General features: G+C 46.8%; 1 protein-coding gene across 1 annotated transcript in view; it reads left to right on the top strand.

Moving 5' to 3' along the window:
- The window catches only part of man1a2 (mannosidase, alpha, class 1A, member 2), a 143,196-nt gene that overhangs the window by 67,118 nt on the left and 59,908 nt on the right, over positions 1-16,170 (top strand). The window lies entirely within an intron of this gene.

Below are 16,170 nucleotides of genomic sequence, written 5' to 3'. Positions count from 1 at the left end.
CCAGCGCCGCCGGCGTCTCAGGGCTGAGGGATGGGTGACGTCCTCTCAGGGAAACCCGCCCGGCCCCGCCCGAACCCAGAGAAAATGGAGTTTGGGTTTTATGAACGCTGCAGCGCCGCAGCTGCACCACAGCGTGTGAACCTGCTTTGTAACTCTAGAGGAGGTGGAGGAAAGGGGCGGATGCGCTGGCGTTCGTCTAATAAGATGTTGTGGCATGAGAAACGTTTGGTTTTGTGTACTCAGTGCGGTTTACATTCCAATAAGTACTTTGTGGATGAAGGACATTTTGGGTTTTGGCTTCAAGCTCAGGTGGAATCAGCAGAGAACATCCTGTATGTCTTTTTGCCCATCGAGCCCGGACTCCGTCCAGAAGGTTCTTTACCAGCTCTGTGTGACCACCAGCGGGGGAGCGAGGGCTGCATGCTAACTGTGTTAGCGCGGTGCATGGCTGCAGAGGGGTTCAGCTAGCCTAGCTCCTGGAACAGGGTTGTTCTATCCCCTTTGACCTTCAGGCTTTCAGCAGGTCTGTGTTTTTTGCCTGTTGACGTTGGTGCCGTAGCAGATCTCTACGATTTTTAATATCAGATAAAACATAAAGCGCACCACTTTCCTGCCTGGCATTATTATTTCCTGCCCGTTGTACTAGCCAGTACACAGACTGTGACCGGTGTTGTTTTCTTGGTGCTCACTGACGCTCGTTCCACCAGCGCCAGAGTGAAATGTTTTCAGTTGAAGTTCAGTCCGTCCTCCTCTGAGCTGCGCCCGGGCCACTGGGGCTGCAGCTGCTGCCACTGATAACTCTGTGTGTGTGTGTGTGTGTGTGTGTGTGTGTGTGTGTGTGTGTGTGTGTGTGTGTGTGTGTGTGTGTGTGTGTGTGTGTGTGTGTGTGTGTGTGTGTGTGTGTGTGTGTGTGTGTGTGTGTGTGAATATGAAGCTTTTGTGTAAAATTTGGAATGTTCTCTCAGACAAATTGGCCACAAACTCTGTTACCATATGAACTGCAGTTCAATGCTGGACGAGGTGTGTGTGTGTGTGTGTGTGTGTGTGTGGCAGCTCAACACTGTCATCACAGAAACATCCTCCATTATTGATGATGCAGCCCCGTCTGCCACACAACCTGTTCAAATCGACCATGCATGTGTGTTTGTGTGTCTGAGAGAGAGACAGGCAGGCAGACAGACAGGTATGGAGGGAGCTTCAGCTCCATGGTGCATCCACTGTCTGTGTGACCCAGCGTCCTTCAGGCCTCACGTTCACCCTCATGGTGCAGGAGGCTGTGCAGGGTGGAGAGGTTCAACCTGGAGGGGTTCTGGGTTTTCTGTCTCACTCACGGGCACATCAACACGGTACCAGGAGCCAGGGATCGAACCGGCAAGACGCCCCCTGAGCTCAAACACACACACACACACACACACACACACACACACACACACACACACACACACACACACACACACACACATCTTTTCAAATATCTTTATCGCTGTAGACCTAGAATTCTACAACTGCAAGTGTTTTCAAGAGATTTTCAAGGGGTTTTCAAATGGTTTTCAAATGGTTTTCAGGGGGTTTTCAAGGGTTTTCAAATGGTTTTCAAGGGTTTTGAGGTGTTTTCAAGGGGTTTCCAGGTGTCAAACTGTTCGTTTGGAGGTCATCTCACAGCCTGGTGTGTAAGGTCAGAATGGTAGCTAGAGGTGTTGGAGTCTGAGCCTGGCCCTGTCTCTCTTCTCTTTCCCTTCTTCTCTATTCTTATCCCCCTCTTTCTTTCTTTCTTTCCTTCTTTCTTTCCTTCTTTCTTTCTTTCTTTCCTTCTTTCTTTCCTTCTTTATTTCCTTCTTTCTTTCTTTATCTCCTTCTTTCTTTCCTTCTTTCCTTCTTTCTTTCTTACCTTCTTTCTTTCTTTCTTTCCTTCTTTCTTTCTTTCTTTCTTTATCTCCTTCTTTCTTTCCTTCTTTCCTTCTTTCTTTCTTACCTTCTTTCTTTCTTTCTTACCTTCTTTCTTTCTTTCTTTCCTTCTTTCTTTCTTTCTTACCTTCTTTCTTTCTTTCTTTCCTTCTTTCTTTCTTTCCTTCTTTCTTTCTTTCCTTCTTTCTTTCCTTCTTTCTTTCTTTCCTTCTTTCTTTCTTTCTTTCCTTCTTTATTTCCTTCTTTCTTTCTTTCCTTCTTTATTTCCTTCTTTCTTTCTTACCTTCTTTCTTTCTTTCTTACCTTCTTTCTTTCTTTCCTTCTTTATTTCCTTCTTTCTTTCTTTCTTACCTTCTTTCTTTCTTTCTTACCTTCTTTCTTTCTTTCCTTCTTTATTTCCTTCTTTCTTTCTTTCCTTCTTTCTTTCCTTCTTTATTTCCTTCTTTCTTTCTTACCTTCTTTCTTTCTTTCTTTCCTTCTTTATTTCCTTCTTTCTTTCTTTCCTTCTTTCTTTCCTTCTTTCTTTCCTTCTTTCTTTCTTTCCTTCTTTCTTTCTTTCTTTCTTTCTTTCTTTCCTTCTTTCTTTCTTTCCTTCTTTATTTCCTTCTTTCTTTCTTTCCTTCTTTCTTTCCTTCTTTCTTTCCTTCTTTCTTTCTTTCCTTCTTTCTTTCTTTCTTTCCTTCTTTATTTCCTTCTTTCTTTCTTTCCTTCTTTCTTTCCTTCTTTCTTTCCTTCTTTCTTTCTTTCCTTCTTTCTTTCCTTCTTTCTTTCTTTCCTTCTTTCTTTCCTTCTTTCTTTCTTTCTTTCTTTCCTTCTTTATTTCCTTCTTTCTTTATTTCCTTCTTTATTTTCTTCTTTCTTTCCTTCTTTCTTTCTTTATCTCCTTCTTTCTTTCCTTCTTTCTTTCTTTCTTTCCTTCTTTCTTTCCTTCTTTCTTTCTTTCTTTCTTTCTTTCTTTCTTTCTTTCTTTATTTCCTTCTTTCTTTCTTTCCTTCTTTCTTTCTTTCTTTATTTCCTTCTTTCTTTCCTTCTTTCTTTATTTCTTTCTTTCTTTCCTTCTTTCTTTCTTTCCTTCTTTCTTTCTTTCCTTCTTTCTTTCTTTCTTTCCTTCTTTCTTTCTTTCTTTATTTCCTTCTTTCTTTCCTTCTTTCTTTCTTTCTTTCCTTCTTTCTCTCTTTCCTTCTTTCTTTCTTTCTTTCTTTATTTCCTTCTTTCTTTCCTTCTTTCTTTCTTTCTTTCTTTCTTTCTTTCTTTCTTTCCTTCTTTCCTTCTCCCTCTCCTTCCTTCTTCTCTGTGGCTGATGTTGATCACCGATATGAGCTGAGTCTTTGTCTCCAGGGACGATGGTTGATGTGGTGATAACGTGCAGCTTTGCAACGGGAGCTCAGCTCCAACGACCTCGCCCAGTTAAAATGATATTTCACTGTATATGAATATCACATCATATATAATGTGTATGTTATTTAACCTTGACAGGTTGTGCCACACACACTCACAACAAGCTGTTGACCAAAAAGCAGCAGGTGAAAACATCCCATACAAGGTGTGATTTGAATTATTGATGAGAGGAGGTGTGATACAAGCTGCTGCAGGAGTTGATCACATGTTGATTGTCCACGTTGTACAAGAGTCTACATTTCATACAGCTGCATCTAACGTGTGGACGCCTTTGGGGGTTTTTGAATGTTTAGGGGGGTTTTTGAGGGTTTTTGAACGTAATGGAAGTCCATGGAGAGCGGAAAAAGAAAATGCTTGTTCTCACACCATGAGCACAGACGCTGTTGATGGAGCTGAGTGGAAGGTGGAGGAGCATTTACAGTCAGATGTTGCGCAAAACCTCCACATGGTTTTTAACCAACGTACGCTGCGCTTCAGAGGGAGACAAACTGCGTAGAGGCATGATGGGATGGCGACTCACGAGCCTGTCTGGTTTTCTCTTCTCATTGCATTCTCATTTTCTCTGTTGATTGATGATTCCATTATTTAAAAAGTGTGTTCTTGTTTTTCATCAAAAAATGACACATTAGGGGCTTCACTTTGAGGCTGTTCATCCAAAGAAGGTTTTTGCTCAGAAAGTTTTTTGTATTATCCTGATTTATTTTGTCCTGCAATGCCCTGTTTGACAATCTTTCAGATCCACAACCACTCCCTCCCTGTGATAAGTTGATGTTATCGGTAATAGTCCGTCTGTGGTTTTGTGTCTAAATTTATGATCATGAAATTTAAATATCCTCTCTTTGATACATGGTTATATAAATTAATCAAAAGAAGATTCCACCCAAAATGTCTCACAATATGAGTCCTGGGTTTTTATTTGGAGAAAAGAATTAGCGGTCTAAATTAGGGATGCAATGGCACAGTGGGCTCACGGCTCTCTGTATCACGCTTTTTCGGCCACGGTAACAAGACTGTTTCTGTATCTTTAAATTGAAGAAAAAATGTTTTTATAGTAGTTGTAGTTGTTATAAATGACATAAGCTCATCTGATTGGAGGGAAAGTGTCCAGGATAGTGGATAATTAAATATTCATTTCCATTCATATTTATTTATTTATTTCTATAATATTCCAAAAACGTTTCACAAAAAAATTAGTATTGTAGTTTATTTTTGTGTAGAACAGGTATAAATTGTATCTTTGACACATAAATAATAATAGTAAAATAAAAGCTGGCAGTCAGACCAGTGGGTGTGAACCAGACGTGACAATGGGTGCGCTCCTTTTCAGACAGGGCACCTCCCGGTGAGGGAGGAGCTTAGGATGTGTCTTACATGGAGGGGGGAACATTTGCCGGCGGAAGGAAACGGCAACTTATACAAACAACACAACATAAAGCTAAAACTTGACAAAAAAAAGAAAGGCTCATCACCCAGCGAGACTCTGTTCCCTTCGTTCTACAAAAGAACCGTTCAAAAGAACCGCATCGTTTTGTGTTTCTGTGGGAAAGGCTGCGTAGCTGCACGCAGCTGTAAAAAAATAGACTCTGGCGCAAAATAGAGAAACGCCGCATGACCCCACACGCCTGACGTGGCCAGGGGAGCCGCCGCAGTGGATTGTATAGGAGGCAGCACTTAGTGCACACTGCACCGCCCCCAGACGCTGCACCAACGCGTCCCGTGGACTTGAGCAGTGACATTGTGACACCGTGCTTCACGTGTGCATGTTGAGCTGTAGGGGGCGCACCCAACGGTGGATGATATACCGTGCACCGTTGCATCCCTCGTCTTGGTACACTGTCCACCCTTGGTTGATTGTGATAATATGGGGTTTTGAATTTATAATATATTGTAATAACTACTAATATAAGTAATAACTAATCACTCTAATAATCACTGTGATTCCCAAAGTCTCCACCAAGGTCGATTGAAGGTCTTTTTCCATCAAAACAAACCAGTCCCAACACGGCTTGAAGTGACGAACACAAACCTACTGTAGAAAACTGTCCATGGTTACCATGGTTGCCGTGGTTGCCGTGGTTATCATGGTTACCATGGTTATCATGGTATTAAGTAGTCATGGCCACTGAGCTGAGTAGTCTGCCGTCAATGCCATGCTCAAAGTCACGTTATATCTCTTTGGTAAACACTGAGCAGATTTGTCCCAGTCAAAAACTCTCTATTATTTAGGTTGATCATCATTTGCATCACTGATTCATGCCAATTTTGCCAACGTTCATCTCCTGCCTTGGAAGCCATTTGTTGTGTGTGGTGGGTGAGTGGCCCGGCCGCCGAGGGAAAAGCCTCCAATTTATTCAGGGTTTGGTCTCAGGATACTAATGTAAAATTATTGTTCCTTATTCTTCAATCCAAACTCCATTAGCACCCAGCGAAGGAAATGAACCAAAAGCCATTGTTTGGCGGTGGCTTTTGGTTGGCGCTATGAGCCTCCGTGGTAGATAAGCAGTTGCCTCGAGACCTTGAGTTCAGTTGGACAGAACATTTGCTTTGGTGAAACGCTGGAGGGATTTGTGATTAGTGGTTAACCAAACATTTTGGCCTTTTTAAACACAACGAGTCGGGTTCCTCCCTCGTTGACGCATTAAGTACATTTTAAAATCTTTCAGGCGTTGGCCTGACCTCAGCTGTTTATATTGCTAACTTTCCCAGCAGGACCAGTTGTGCATAGAGATAGGGTTGTTGAAGAGCATATGCAGTTTAACTTCAATTTGCATTTACAGAATTATGGATGGTAAAGAACTAGGTGCTCACAAAGTACAATAAAAAAGGCTGTAAAATGTCTACAGACCATAAAGCCGTTAGGCATCTAGTTTAAAATCAACGTAATTGGTTCATGCGAGATTGTTTTGTTGATGTCGTTGCCCTTTACTCGATGCTCAGACCTGATCAATATGAAATGAAAACACAGTCATGCCTGTTGGAGCAGCCTGTCCAGTCAGCGCTGCATGTGATGTGTGCGAGCTCCCTGCAGGTCTGTGTCCCCAGTCACACGTAGCTTCATCATATCAGCCAAGTCTCTTGCGGTTTCACAAATCGATTGGGTGGAGGAGAGGATCCATCCATCTTCACATTCACACGGGTTCAGTAATGCTCTGGAGTGAGCGCCCGGGGAACGACAGCCGCCATCGATCGGTCTTGAAGGAATTTGACTGGGGCTGAGGGAAAGCCCGAGCAGCAGCAGCAGGATGTGCTTGGTCCTGTTTGTTCTAGAAGGACAGCGCTGGCTCTGATCTTTAAACACACTCTGCGCTGTTTACTGGAGAACGCTCTCAGGGGCCCGGGGTCAGTTTGCATTGATTGGTACGCCAGGGTGAGCGAGGGCCCATGACACCACCCCCCCTCTCTCTCCCTCATTCTCTCTATCTCTCTCTCTCTCTCTCTCTCCCTCCCTCCCTCTCTCTCTCTCTCGCTCTCTCTCTCCGGTCAAACGGAGTGATCTTCGTTCCGAGGCCTTCCTCTATGAAGAAGAGGTTTCTTGAGATTCCAGCAGCAACTTAACCATCACATCACCCACGAAGAGCCTATCCATCCATATTGATATTCTGTTGTGATTCTTCTTTTTTTTTAACCCCGCAGCTCTATTGTGCTTGCACAACAATAAACTCAAGAAGACAGACAGAAAGCAGATAGAGAATCCACTTAAATCATTAAAATACATTCAAAAAATGAACTCGTAGATATGACATAAAAAATGAAATGAACAGTTAAAGTCTGACAAGAGCCGGCGTTCAACCCGGCAACCTCACGTGACATCCAACAACACGGGGCCTTTTGGCTGTTATTCAGAAGCCCCCCCCCCCCCCCCGGGGTTCTCATGATATTCAGAGGCACAACAGGGTTCCACACTTAAGGATTAATGAAATCCTTAGCATATTGCTTTTATGTCCTGAGTGTGTGCAGGGGCCCCGGGGCCACGGCGTACGTCTCAGTCACCGCTGAATAATCTCTGAATCAGCTCAGAGGATTTTTATCCGCGACCTCTGGAGTCACCTTTTTGGATCCTGTTCCCGTGGATTTAATAACGTGGATCAACACGTTGGGAAATCCAGTATGAAGACCTTGGAGGACCCTGTGTTGCGTTAGATCCCGTACAGGGGTCTGCCGCTGTCGGCAGCTCGTGGCTTGGTTGGTGCCTCGTCCTCCCTGCTCTGCTGGATGTTCGGACGTGACGCGGTGGAGCGGAGACGCCGTCGTCCCTCGTCGCTCCGCCTGCTTTCTGGGGTGACATCACAGACCGCAGTGCTGCTAGGGAGCAGGCGATCCAAAACCAGGACGAGTGGTTAACACCCGGATGGAGGCCCGGGTTACTCCTGACTCAACGTCGACCCAGTCACACTCCCAATCTGTCCCAGATCATCGGCCTGGCTTCACTTTGAAGTTAAAGTTGCAATGCTGAGGACGTGCGGAAAGAGGCATCGGCCGCAATTTCAGTTCCTTGAACTAACGCCTGATTTTAAGTTTGATTTCCCACGACAACCTCTTGGGACTGGACTGTTTATACACCGCTCTTAAACGCTTTTCATTTACGGTGTAATTGGACATTAGAGTTCACCAACTACCGATGGCAGCTTAGTTGGCATTTCGTCTCCCGGCCGGCCTTGGCTACGGTGCTGTCCCCAAAAAAAGCCTAACGGCAGTTTAAGGACAGCTTCAACCTGCAGCCCTAGAGAAGGATGCCTGGAAGTGGTGAACACTGCCGTAGAGCTATAAGGTCGTCAATACACACACACACACACACACACACACACACACACTCATATACTGCATGGAGGCACAGACACCCACATACTGTTTACATTTACCCTAAAGTCAAAGGCCCTCTCTTCTCACAGCCGTTTAGTTAAGCTGTTAAAAAATATATATTGTTTCTTATCTCGCATCTAGGTCATGTCTCTGCGCGGTCGGCACCCAGGGCGAAAAAAAAACGTGGTGCATTCTGGGTAAGCCCGGGAAGGGGTTTTGCGAAGCAGGCGCCATGGCAACGTGTCCCTGTGAGAGTGCTGATGCTTCGTGGCAGTAGGAGAGAGACTGGGGGGGGGGGGGACGGAGCGAGAGAGACAGATGATGTCTGGTTCTGGAGCGAGGAAGCAATCCATTGTAATTCAGAACCCAGGGAGACCCAACCCTGCACTGGAGAGCAAACCTCCCAGCACCGCCCTGAGCGAGAGGGAATAAACAAGAGATGAAAGTAGGAGAGAGAGAGAGAGGGAGGAGGAGGAGAAGGAGAAGGTAGTAACAACTACAGATAGACGAGAAAGCGAGAGAGAGAGAGAGAGAGAGAGAAGGTGGAGGAGGCCACAAGCAAGAAGGTAATAAGGTTTTGATCTTATTCTTAACAAAACCTGAATGCGGTGGAACTCTCAGGTGCGATGAGGGTAATGGGCTTTTCTGCCAAGTACATGACTGGAGCGGGGAGGGTGGTGCTGTGCAGCGAGCCCTGAACAGCATCACAGATTCTAGATTGCCTCAGACCTGTCAGTCTCCACCCAAGCCCCGCCCCCTGAGCGACGCCGCTCTTACCCCTGCACTGGTTTCTCTTCAGTTTCGGCAGCATGGTTGAACGCTGGACCAGGCCCCTCTGCTACGAAGCCCGGACGCCTTGCTGAGGAGGAGGAGTAACATTTGGGAGCGTGGGCTTCGTCTCCGTGGCCTCCTTTGCTCCATGACACGCAACGAACTCGGTTCCAGCGTAGCTCGAAAGAGACAAACGCTTCGTTCCAGGAGGGCAGAACGAACGCCGACGGTCGGAGTTTATCCGACGCGGAGTGACTCCTCTCTGGGGGCCTGCGGGGGGGTGATGGCTTGATGAGGCTGAATTATTCCTCAGGCTTCCCTCCCTCCCTTCTTTTCATATCCATAACCTCTTTACGACATAATACCACCACCAAGCCCTAACCCTCCCCATCCCATCAGTGCACGCACACACACACGCACACACACGCACACACACGCACACACACACACACACACACACACACACACACACACACACACACACACACACACACACACACACACGCACACACGCACGCACGCACGCACGCACGCACGCACGCGCGCGCACACACACACACACACACACACACACACACACACACACGCGCACACACACACACGCGCGCACACACACTCTTCCCTCCAGGTGGTTAATATCTGCTTAAATAAAAAGCCATGGTTTCCCTTGTTGGGCCGGTTACAAAGCAGCTGTGGCCGCTCTGCAGCACATGCACCCAGCAGCACATGGCTGCTGGGTGCACTTGGTCTTGGCCGAGGGGTCTGTCACACTGCGGATGCCTTTGTCAGGACTGCCCAAGGTTTCTGACATGGCCCAAGGGCCCTGACATGGCCCAAGGGCCCTGACATGGCCCAGGGGCCCTGACATGGCCCAGGGGCCCTGACATGGCCCGCCTCCTTTAGACAAAGGGGGGGGTGTGAATGGCGGAAGGCAGAGTGACGTGGAGGCAGACAGACTGATGGAGTAACAAGTTTGAGAGTTGCTTGATGGATGACAGAGGGAGGATGCAGACGGGTAAATAATGTTCAGAGAGAAAGAGAAGCCATGGATGGTGTTGGAGAGAAGAGAAATGGGGGGGGCGGGGGTGTATGGGGATGAAAAGCAAGAGACGAAAAGAGTTGTCCCAACTTCATGAAGTTATTTTTTGAAGGCTGGTGTCACGTTCTCTGTGCACGTTGAGAAAACTCCCCGGATGCTGTGCGCCGCATTAAAAGGAGCAGAGGGCTCACCTCTCAGCAGGGACGCTGGAGCTGTGATGCTTGTGTCTTGTTTGTGCTCTGAGCAAACCTAAATACACTTCTGCAGTCGATAATACCTAGCTCTGGACATTGGGTTTTTCTGTAATGAATCCCACTTAATGAATATTAAGTGAATATATAATTGGCGCATGTATCTCAAATGCATGAGGGACTGGGATGGAGAGACAGTATCTTGTCCTGTTGGGAGAGATCCTCAACTCGGAGCGTGGCCCTCCTCCCCGGCCACATTCTGTAGATTAAAGTTTCAACAGGGCTGCCGGCGCCAAATTGGACATCAGGAGGCAGAAGGATTTGCCCACAGCCGTAATGTGCATAAGCCCTTCAAAGACTGTGGAGAAAGGTGTGAATTTCATGGAAAATGAGCGACCTTGTTAGTCAGTCACACAAAGTCTCTGTTTTCTACTTATTTAATTTTTTGGTGCTGTGTCTGTGGGACCAGATAAAGTCTAGAGTCAAGAAATTGCACAGACTAATTGGACAGGCCACTTTGGAGGTATTGCCCTCAATCCCGCTCGGCGTAACTCCAGAACTGTTAGGGTTTCTATTAATATTGATATAACTCGCCTATTACAGCCTCCAGGGAGCTGCTTCAGCGTGGGGCGGGCAGCTGTGCTCCGACGCCGTCATGGCTGTTGTTAACACTGACTCACTGTTGCTCACTCGGTTGCCCCTTCTTCAACGAGGGTGGCCTGATGTTCCTCAACTGATCCGGGCAGTTCCGGAGCACTGTACCTCGGTAAATATTCATGAGCCACTTACAGTGGCCGGGGTAAGGCTCGGGTTTGCCAACACAAAGACCTCATTGCTCCAGCTTACTGACCCAAGAGTGATTAGGTGGAGTTATGGCAGTGTAAATCTGTAGCATTTGAACCTACACTTGTGTTACGATGTCGATTTTTCCATGAAATGTTCTCATCAAGGTCAAGATTTTGCTGCCACCTCGCGAGAAAATGGATTATATAATCAGTGCAAAAGTAGATTCGACGCCCGCATTGAAAAGATTCTACACTGGATGGTGCTGGGGCTCTGGATTGTGTTGCTTTAAAGGAATTAACTATGTGTTTTTATATGTAGAGCCAAGGTGTAAGAGAACCTTGAGGGTTTGAGGGTGTGTTGGTAGACCAGGCAGCCAATGTCTGATGGGAACCAGGCCCAACTGTAGTGGTGCTGGGAAATATTGACAAATGTATTATTACTATAATCATTCATATTTGCTCATCTATTCACAATCTCACATTAAAGAATCCAGCTGAGGTTGATCATAAAACAATCATGTCATGTCAAGTACATCAGACTTTTTGAAGGAATGGCGTGATCTTCATAGAGAACGAGTGAAAAATGAGGGAGCGAGAGAACGGTGGTCGGAGGCAAATGTCAAGCAGATCAGCGGCATGGCAGGGGCACAACAGGCAGGAGGAAGTTGAAAAGTTGAGATGAGGCACGAGATGAGATGAGTTTGAGCTGGAAACGGCGTTTTTTTTTTCTCTCTCTGATTTTCACATTTCAAAGCCTCCGCTGTTACTGTCAGGTTTTGGCGCTGACCCACAGACGTAATTGGGACTCTGCGGTTACGCCGGTTAGGGGACCTACATACCGTCAGCCTGTGAAGGATTGGCTGACCTTCTTTCCCGGTTAAGCCGTGCCAGAGTGTGCAGGTGCTCCTGACCAACTTTCACTTCTCCGCCAAGAAAACTTTCCTGGGCGGCCTCAGAAGTCTGCCCCCGCCTCGTCCCCCGGCCGCACCGGACTCGTTTTCTCAAGACCCTGCACCAAGTAGGCCAGGTACGTTCATGAAGGGACACGACTAGGACACCGCACAGACTTCTTCACGGTTGGGTGCTGTACGTACAAAGAAGAGGCAAAAGGCAATGAGTTCCACAGCTTACAAGTTCAAAGCCCGCGTGGTATTTGCCGCCCTGTCACGGTGGTGCCCAGAGCTGACGGAGGGTGACTCTGGTTCTGTGCGACTTCTATTAAAACCTAACAAGACGGAGCTCTGATGATGAATGTGGTCTGCATCCTCCACTCAGTCTTAATCACTTTCATTGTGGTACTTGGTTGCATCTCAGCCTGTTTGATTGATGGGGAGACCTTTGTCATAAAATTGTGCCAAAACACTGGCTAATGAGCGTCATCTCTGTGTGTTTAAATGGACTTGGGAGGTCTTTCCACGTGGGAATATTGTGTTTAGTGACGGAACATTTGGAAAATGTTATGTCAATACGAATTGGGTGTATGTATTTATCCATCTTAATTCCATGTCATCCATTTTAATAATTTATAAATCACTAAATAGCATTGAACGCAGGTTTGATGGAAGGATGTAAATCCTCTTGCTCTCTGAGACACCTGTCTCCCCAACAGTCCATAATTATTAACAGTAATGAACCGCACATGACAAGTACTACTCACTGAATAGTTGCATATCGATGGGCCTCTCCTGACAGGTTTCCCATCAGCATCAGGTGCTGATCCCAGGAGTGGCAGTGATGTGATGTGTGTCCAGCCCATAATAATGAGATGCTGCCTCCTGCTGTACATACACCCCCTGTTGCTGTGTAGACCTCTATTCACAAGTGTGTGTTGTACACCAACAGCCTCCCACGGCTGCAAGACAGCAGCTTCACTGGAGCAGGAGGTGGGGCTGAGTGCCTTTGCTCAAGGGCACTGACAACAGTGGTTGACGGAGTTCAGGATTTATTATTTACAAGTAGACTTTTTACACAAAAAAGGCAGTTTTTACAAAGTCCCGTCGCAACAGAACTTTTTTTGTTTCATTCAATTAGGAAACAGAGGAAAACAAAGAGTTGTCAAATTAAAACACCATTGATTAAAAACACTATTGTTATAAGTAGACACTGGGGCGCGCAGCACCGTGACGCACTGGAGATCACTCCCATGGTCCAGCGATCCAAGACGCAACTGGACGGTCCTTTAGTTGTGTTTAAAAATGTCTTTCCTTTCATAGAAGTTGGAAAATAACAAAAATAAAACCCGAAAAAAAACAGAAAAAAAAACCACTCCAATTGTCTTAGTTATGTTTTCTTATTACTTTTCCATATAAAGAAAGAAAAAAATAATAATAAGGAAACAAATTAAATCGAAATCTTTCTTGAAATGACCCAAGATTGCGCCTCGTACGGTCGCCGCGGTCCGTGTCCGTGCGCGTTGTTTTGTCTTGTTTTGTTTGTTAAATTAGTTTTTTTGTGACTATTCCTGGAGCTGCTACACCGAAGAAGACAACCGCGGTGGATTTATTTCCCACTTTCATCGCCAAATCCACGGAGCTCCTGAGCAAATGCCGCAACGCGCCTCTCCAACGTGCGTTCACCGGGAAACAAACGGGACGAACTTCAACCGCTGCCGGGGAAGGGCAGAGACTTCTCTTCATCTTCCGCTTTGTGCTTGACGGAGACGTGGCCGAGCGCAACGACACCGGACTGCGCGCCGCAGCTGGCAGGCTTCCAGCTCTCCAGAGCGGATGGGGACACGCGACCCTCCGGTGGCAAAAGGAAAGGCGCACCCCTCCCTCCCCGGACTCTTTCCTCCGGCAGGAGGCTGCTCCAACGAGGCCCGAGCCTCTCGCCGACACTTTCTTCCCGTCTGCAACCGGCAGAAACGACCCCCCCCCCCCCCCCTGTAGACACTACGCGCTCCTTACGCCTTGAATGGACGTGAACATCAGTGTGAGAGTAACGCACGTCCCTCATTCTTCTGGACTTGTATCTGTCAACACTGCACGTACCGTTGCACTTCATGCTGAACATTTGGACGTTCCTGCACAAACTGTACAGCTTTATTTAAATTTTTTTTAAAAAGCAGCCTAAATTGACATTCTTATATATTTGACTTATTGTTTTACATTAATGTTTCATGGACGCACCGAACACCAAGACAAATTCCTTGTACGTGTAAACTGACTTGGCAATAAAGACGATTCCGATTCTGATTCTGAAATCCCTCTGCGCCGCGTCTCCACGTGCTGTTCAGAACTTCAACCGACCATCAGATTGTATTATATATGACTACATTATAATCACAATATGTTAGATATCACAATCATTACATTATTGTCATTATTACATGATCTAAATGATCAGATTTATATCCCTTTGGATTGTGGGTTTCTCTAGCCAGCAGGTGTTTGAGCGTGGCCTCAGCTCATTACTGTGTCAACACATTAGAAGATGTAAAGTGTGTTTGTGAGCGCACTGCTCCAATGTAAGCAACGCAGGCGTTGGCCGGGCACGTGTTTAGGAGAAGGCACAGCAGGATGAGAACGGGCCTCGCATTCCCCTGAGAGTGCTTCAACCTGAAGTTCCAAACGCACGCACGCGTGTCCGTGGACGCACGCACGCGTGTCCGTGGACGCACGCGTGTCCGTGGACGCACGCGTGCACTGCCCGGCTTCACACGCGCAGAGCAGGGAACAGAAGCCGAACCGGTGCCCTGCCGGAGTCCAAGCAGCCAGCTCTGCCTGGGTGGAGGTCAGGGGGGTGGTGCCAGGGGGGTGGTGGCAGGGGGGCTGCCAGGGGCAGAACACAGAAACGCAGCAGATGTTTCACTTCAGACGCCAAAACCTTTTCCAGACACTCAGCCTGAGCTGGTTGGACTTGGCCGGGGGAGCTTGGCTCGGCTCGGCCCGGCGTCCTCCCCCGGCTAATTAGGAAACGGGCTCCAGCGCCACGCTGGGCCAGAGGTGGTGGGATGGAGGGATGAGGAAGGTGTGAGAGGAGACGGAGGAGCACAGGGAGTGAGAGTCACAGTTCTAGCTCCGCCTTTCACACACGTCACTGACTCGCCTCGAGGGCCGATGCAAAGTTAACGAGGTACAAATAAAAGAAGGAGCCGCTGATCAGTGGCACCACATAGTTACAAGAGCAGTGGAAACAATGGATGATGATACGAGCCAGTCCGGGTATTATGGTTTGACCCATTTGCAGAGGAGTGGAAAGTCTGTAAAATATAGATGGGGCCGATTGCAGGACATGAAAAAAGGTAGATCTATGGACACGGACCAGGAGGCCTGAAAGAGATGAACCATTTAAAGTAAAAGGAGAGAAGCGTCCATGCTGCAGTTTGTCTGCTATATCCCTCCTTCCGTCTCCGTCTCGTGACCTCTGACCTCTCTCATCCTCTGCTATATCCCTCCTTCTCTCTCTCTCTCTCGCTCTCTCTCTCTCTCTCTCTCTCTCTCTCTCTCTCTCTAACCCTCTGGCCTTCGCAGCCTGACAGCTTTGCTCTTGTCCTGTTTGTAACCGAGCAGCCACACGTTGTCACGCACGTGGGATGAAACCGCCCTCCATCATTTTCTGGAATGACCATGAGCGGTGGATACGACAGAGAGGTGGAGCTGGGGTGGGACGAAGAGGTGAAAGGTCAACCAGAGCAGGGAGCAGGGACACCGATAGAGGTCAAAGAAAAAGCAACAATACTGTAGATGGAATAAACAGGAAGCTGAGAGTGGTGGAGATGGATGAATGGATGGATGAATATATGGATGGATGGATGGAGGAATAGACGGATGAATGGATGGATGGAAAAAAAAACAATCTCAAAGGACTACTTCTACTGCTTTTCTCTTGCTGATTGTTTATTTGATTAGGTTTATTTGTATTGTTGTCATTAGGTTTGTTGTATATTCCTCATTGTTTCCTTTTCTGGTTTAATATTTACAAAATGTTCTATCTTCTAGTTTACTCATAATTTCATTGCATTTTCTATTGAACCTCCCATCTGGCATCCATCCTAGAAAGAGGATGAGAGGAGAGATCTAAGTACTCTAAATAGAGGGACAGAACATTAAATAAAACATTAATACTGTGGATATTTGAATTCAAGTTAACAATTAGGGGTGCAACGAATAATCGACGTAGTCGACAAAAATCCATGACCAAATTAGTTGGCAACTAATTTAATTATCGATTAGTTGGTGACATCATTGCGAGTGTTTTTGGCGCTGACTTGGAACGCTCGGGGATGCGGTGAACAAGAGTGCGATGGCAACACCTTCACCACAAAACACCTCCAAGCCGT

The sequence above is a fragment of the Zeus faber genome, assembly GCF_960531495.2.
Source record: "Zeus faber genome assembly, chromosome: 18".
Lineage (NCBI taxonomy): Eukaryota > Metazoa > Chordata > Actinopteri > Zeiformes > Zeidae > Zeus > Zeus faber.
Note: the sequence above shows the minus strand (reverse complement) of the source record. Positions and strands in the feature narration are given on the sequence as shown.